Source organism: Urocampus carinirostris, chromosome 17, assembly GCF_059441175.1.
Source record: "Urocampus carinirostris isolate Australia breed hairy pipefish chromosome 17, RoL_Ucar_1.0, whole genome shotgun sequence".
Classification (NCBI taxonomy): domain Eukaryota; kingdom Metazoa; phylum Chordata; class Actinopteri; order Syngnathiformes; family Syngnathidae; genus Urocampus; species Urocampus carinirostris.
Genome location: NC_142365.1, coordinates 10,628,638 through 10,634,754, shown reverse-complemented (window position 1 = coordinate 10,634,754; position 6,117 = coordinate 10,628,638). Strand labels below are relative to the sequence as shown.

At 40.4% G+C, this 6,117-nt stretch overlaps 1 protein-coding gene across 1 annotated transcript in view; it reads left to right on the top strand.

Moving 5' to 3' along the window:
• The first annotated feature begins 1,698 nt into the window (after positions 1-1,698).
• Positions 1,699-6,117, top strand: part of capn5b (calpain 5b) — a 55,697-nt gene continuing 51,278 nt past the window's right edge. The window contains exon 1 of the mRNA XM_088320960.1: positions 1,699-1,907. The gene's annotated coding sequence lies outside the window, so the exon portion shown is untranslated. The remainder of the gene's footprint in view (positions 1,908-6,117) is intronic.

Sequence of the window (6,117 nt, the reverse complement as noted above, 5' to 3'; positions counted from 1 at the left end):
ACATGCAGGGGTTTACCATTAGGTGGCATCACAGCAAAGCTTTGATAAACCGCTTTTATTCGTTATTGATACATTTTATGGATTCGATTGTTACACAGGAAAAATACATAATGGCAGTTTTGAGCCAAGGAACATGTTTCTGCCAAATACGTAATGGAAGGTTTTAGTGAAATAAAGACATGCATTCACCAGTGCAAGATTCAATATACCTTATTTTTTTAATATAAAACTCCTGTCGGAAAGGGAACCAGCCTAACTTTAATTAGGCAGCTCCTTTTACTAATCACATCATATTGCATCCTCTTATTCGTGACAATGAGCTGCAGGATTATTGCAGGCCGCTCGGTCTTGCGCATGCGTAGTCTGTCAATGTCTGTTACCCACTCAATACAATATCCGGTGGATGGCCTTACAAAATAAATTCAAAACCATTCCTTGTAGAAGAAAGTATGTATAGAATTTCAACCCATGGGATGGTTAGTCGAGGGTGTAGGTGGGTCATGGCTGTTAAACTCATTTTAGCTTAGGGCCACAAAGTAAAATAAAAAACAATATCACCGAATATACTAGTAGATTAAGGAGAAAAAAAAGAAAGGGAGAGAGAAAGAGACAGGAAGAGAAATAGAACGAGAGAAAGAAAATGAGAAATAGAGAAAAAGTAATGAGAGAAAAGGGTGAAAGAGAGAAGGAGAGTGGGGAGAGAGAAAAGGACCAGAGGAAAAAAAGAAGAGAGAGATAGAGAAAGACGAAGAAAGAGAAAGAGATAACTATCATAAAGTGAGATCAAAAGTACCATCACTTATTTTGACTATAATACTTCCATTTGTGTAGAGAAAAGAAAAAAGAGAAGAGAAATGTAGGTGAGAGAAAGAGAGCCAATGAGAAAAAAGAGATGGAGAGAGAGAGCAAAAGAGAGAAAAAGAATGAAAGAGACAAAGAGAGGGAGAGAGAGAAAGAGGGAGAGGGAGAGAGAGAGAGAGCAAAAGAGAGAAAAAAGAAAGAAACAAATAGAGAGAAAGAGAGAAGGAAAAAAACTGGAGGACGAATGATAAAACGAGAGAAGAGAGGATAGGTGAGAAAAAGAGGGAGAGTAAAACAGCAAAAAAGAAAAAGAGAGGGCGAAAAATACAGAGGTAAACAAGATAAACTAATGGAATAAGGGAGAGGGAAGAATAGAATAACAAGAAAGAGAACAAAGAGGGAGTGAGAGCGAAAAAGAAAGAAAGAGAGAAAGAAAGAAAGAAAGAAAGAAAGAAAGAAAGAAAGAAAGAAAGAAAGAAAGAAGGAAAGTTTCTACTGTGCCATCATGCGGGTGCTAACTGGCCCCCGAGCCGCGAGTTTCAGACCACTGTACTTATTTTACAAACACATAGAAAGCTTCCGGTACAATCGAAAGAGAGACACAGACAGACAGACAGACAGACAGACAGACAGACAGACAGACAGACAGACAGACAGACAGACAGACAGACAGACAGACAGGCAGGCAGACAGACAGACAGACAGACAGACGGAAAGAAAGAAAGTTTCTACTGTGCCATCATGCGGGCGCTAACTGGCCCCCGAGCCGCGAGTTTCAGACCACTGTGCTTATTTTACAACCACGTAGCAAGCTTCCGGTACGATCGCGGAGTGATACACAACAGTTTGACTGTGGTTTTTCGGCGGCGGAGGCGGCGGTGGTGGAGGAGGAGGCGGAGGAGAGCGGTGCTCCGGCGGAGGAGAGGACCAGGCAGGCAGGCAGGGAGCGACCGAGGCGAGGAACCCCGGCCAGTTCCCCTCCCCTCTCCCTTCCCCGCCCCTGGAAGAAGAACGGCAGTCCGAATTCCCAACCCCCCCTTCCCGAACCCCCCGGAGGTGGACCCCAAGGAGGGAACCGCGTTGCCACGGGAGAGGCCTCGGTGCAGGTAACCGGGAGCTCGGTGTCGCGCGCCCACGGGGGCGCAGGTGCTCGCGAGGCGGTAACTAACCTAACAAGGAGCGCGGATTTTTGGAGGAAACGCTTCGTTTTGATTTAAATTAAACTAGTGAAATAAAACCCCAAAGCATCTTTCATGTCATTCGTATAATTAATCGGGAAAATATGTAATACAAGCTTAATGCTAATCTACGAATATGTTTTTTGCTAGCTTATTCACTACTCAGAACACACCAAAGGCGTCTTCAATACTCTGTTTTTTATGTTTATAATTTTATTTTTCTATTTTGAAAAATGTCCAGTAAATGAGTAATCATCACAAAAAGTACTGTGCGGTTCGAACCAAGCCTTTATTTATGACTGAATATCTTAACCAAGCGCGCCTTTGGTTCACCATTTTATTCCATTTAGAAGTGTGTTATGGATTTGAATTGAATTGTCTTTATTGTCATTGATATCAACATTGTATGCAACGAGATTAGACACGGCACCCCAGAGTAATCATGTTTTAGACTTCAAACGGTTCCTGCGGATTCTTGAAAAGTCTTTAAAAGGCATTAAATTCATTTTTTTAAAGATAAGGACTTAATTGGCATTGAAATGTCTTGAATCCAGTTTTCAAAAGGCTTAAAAATGTGAAAACATACGATTTATATTTGTTTGGAGTAAAAATATTTAGTAAAAAAAAGTTATTTTATTCATGATTCATGAAAAAAATGCTCATAAGTGTAGCAAAAGAGTTCTATGGAATTGGTTGTTATCAGCCAGTTTTGCCTTAGGATCCATGATGTACTGTAAACTTCCTTTTTTTTCTTGTTTTCCATGTCTAAAACTTTGGAGAGAGCTATGTTTTTCAGAAAGATAGTTTTCAAATTGTTTTTTATTTTTTTCTGGACTTGGTCTTAAATTGGCATAAGGCATTAAAGTCGACTTAAAAAAACTTTAATTCACCTTGCTTTCAGCCATAGGAACCCTGTCGAATAGAGAAATCAGATCAAACACTGTCAGAATAATTCAGCAATAACTTCACGAGGTAGTGCTAACTGACTCCAATAATAGTGTAATTATTTTTCTTTTGGGGGCGGCAGTAGCTCAGGAGGTAGAGCGGTCGTCTTGGGATCAAGAGATCGCAGTTCAAATCCTGTGTTACATGTCGAAGTGTCTTTGGGTAAGACACTGAACCCATAATGCCCCCAATAAGCAGGTTTGCGCCTTACATGGCTGCGCGGCCGCTTTTGGTAAATGTGAAGCACATTGTAAAGCGCTTTGGGAAGTCTTCATTGACTTGAAAAGCGCTATATAAATGCAGATCATTTCATTTCATTTCATTTTGTCCTGCAGATAGGGTAGAGAGCAGCCAATGATCTTTTGGGCTGTGTTGATTACTCTCTGTATGTTTTCCTGTCCGCTGTTGTGCTCCGTGGAGCACTGTTTGGATCTGGTGTCATTTTCTGAAATTATACGCACATTTTCATTCGCAGACATTAAATGTGATTTTTTGCCTACGCTCAGCAAAATAATTTGATTTTTTTTTTCAAACATTATTGTCCTCGGTAACTGTTTATGAAGTCTTCTGAGATGTTGCATGCATATGGGTTTCATTCCATGGTTACTCTTGTTGCTCAATTAAGCCATTGTGATATTAAGTTATAAGAGGAAGAGAGTGCTTGTAGATATTCATCTTGCAAAACTTCGAAGTATGTAGAGAAATGGAGTGATGAGTACATTGAAATGCTCAAAGGAAAAACAATATTTTGGTGCGGAAATGAACTGCACTGTTTTGGCCAAGATCTATTATCCGTTGTTGAATATTGCTGGGAGAACTAATTTGTGTCCTGCGCAGTTGCTCTGTTTCCTGTACTTTACACTCAACTTGAACTCAACCGCTTTGGCCGCAAGCCATTATTCCCAGTTGACTATTGCTGAATTGCTGAGATCAGGGCCCAGGAGAACAAAATTGTGTCAGGCGTGGTGGCTCTTTTTTCCTGTTCTTTCCACTTAAAACGAATTCCACTGCTTTGGCTGCATTCAATTATCCCCAGTTGACTATTGCTGCGAGCAGGGGCCGGCAGAGTGCATGTTAAAAATGAAATGGTTCTACTTAGCGGATTTTTGCACAGTGTCAGGGTTTTGGTACCCAGGGATAACGGTACACATATTGAAATGTTATATGATTATTTGTTATCCTCAAAAAGCAGCATAATATTGAAAATTCTGAAAAAAATGGGTGTGTTAAAACAGAATATTTCTTAACATGGAGTAGAGTTGACATTTTTTAAATCAGACGTAATGGCTAGGTTGTAATCATAAAATCTATTTTTTGTTTTCATTTTTTAACTACAAATCGTCTTGTCCTAAATTTACTTCTCAAATTGTTTTGCAGATAACATTCTCTCTAACCCACAAGTGCTAGATTAATTATTCCACTCAGTGTTTCTCGTAGAATTTTGTGAGACCCTGGTGTGTAGATCATCCAAGGAGGTCTGGGGCAAGAACATTTTGTACATTTTATTTTTAAAATGCATTGATGAGGAGCATTTTTACACCAAATTCAAGAAGTTAGATCTTTGATAAATGTGTGCCTTTGTAAACTACCGAATCATAAATACACTAATTATCAAGCGCAGTGACACAGCAAACAAAAAACACCTACAAAGCATGGTAAACTAAAGAAAAATTTGGTCCTCATCTCATTTGACTGAAAATAACTCGGGTTATTCCCATGCTGTACTATTTTAAGTTATTTTATCAGCCAGTATACAAACCAAATTACAGATATAAGCTTTCAATTTAATTAAATGTAATACTCATATCGGAGATTTGGTAAATTACAGTATTAAGTATCAGTCCTGCTGCTTTTGTGATTTCTGCTATGACAGAATGCCGGTTCTTCCTTGAAGGTTTACAGGGGTTTATTGTTATACGCAACTTATGAGCTACAGTTAGGGCACGTGTCCACCAAGGCGTTTTCCTTTTTATGCTCTGTTGTAAACACCGACAGTGCGACAAGGCGCCGGGAAGGTTTTCTGCGCGGGATGCTCGGCCCTGACAATTGGAAAAAAAAAAAAAAAGAAAAACGCTAAAATCGTCATTGTCACATTTTTCTCAGCCATCTAATCACAGTGCAGGTCGGGCGGGACAACTACCGCATCAACCAAATGTCATCTTTGCATTTTTTAACAGGGATATCTAACACAAAATAACTGAGAAATTTAAAGGTTATTTTGATTTATCTGAAAATATGATTTTATTTTTTTAAGAAAACAAGTTTAGGAGAAGGCAGCATGGCGGCGCAGTGGTTAGCGCGTGTGCGGCACAGTTCTGAGGTCATGAGATCAAAACCTTCCTGTGTGGAGTTTGCATGTTCTCCCCGTGCTTGGGTGGGTTTCCTCCGGGCACACTGGTTTCCTCCCACATTCCCAAAACATGCATGTCAGGTTAATTTGCAGGTCCAAATGTGGTGGGTTGTCTGTCTCTGTGTGCCCTGTGACTGGCTGGCAACCGGTTCAGGGTTTCCCCTGCCCACTGCCCGAAGAAAGCTGGGATGGGCTCTAGCACCCCCGCGACCCTACTGAGAATAAGCGGTGCAGATAATGGATGGATGGAAGTTTAGGATACTCTTGCGGGACCAATTAAACCATGGCCGCCTGCCAGAATCTTCCTACGTATGGGAAACACTGCTATTAATACATGGACATTTGTCTGTTTAAGTACCGTAAAATTCGCACTACAGAGGGCACCTAATTATAAGCCGCACTCAGTACATTTTCAAATGAAAAACCATTTTGTGCGTACACAGGCCGCACCTGAATATAAGCTGCATGTGCCCATATTAAAACACAAGATATTTACAAAGAAAGACAGTACACAGAGTTTTAATAATATACGGTACCTTAAACCTTTAACGTTCTGACGGCCCGCCGGTGGGCCCCCAGGCTTTTAATAAACAAATACGTGTCTGTACGATATCACCAGTCACTAAAATACATCATGCCATATATCATTGGAAAGCTTAAACTCTTGGGATTCAAAGACCATTTCAAAATATCCTTATCCGAGAAACATCACAGTCTGAAACAAGATACCCAAAAACTATAAAGCCGGCGTAACTCACCCTTACGTCCCCTGGCGGCCTTCGACTTCTTATAATGTCTGTGAAAATGGGTTTGTTACATCAAGGACAATCCATAGAATCAAAC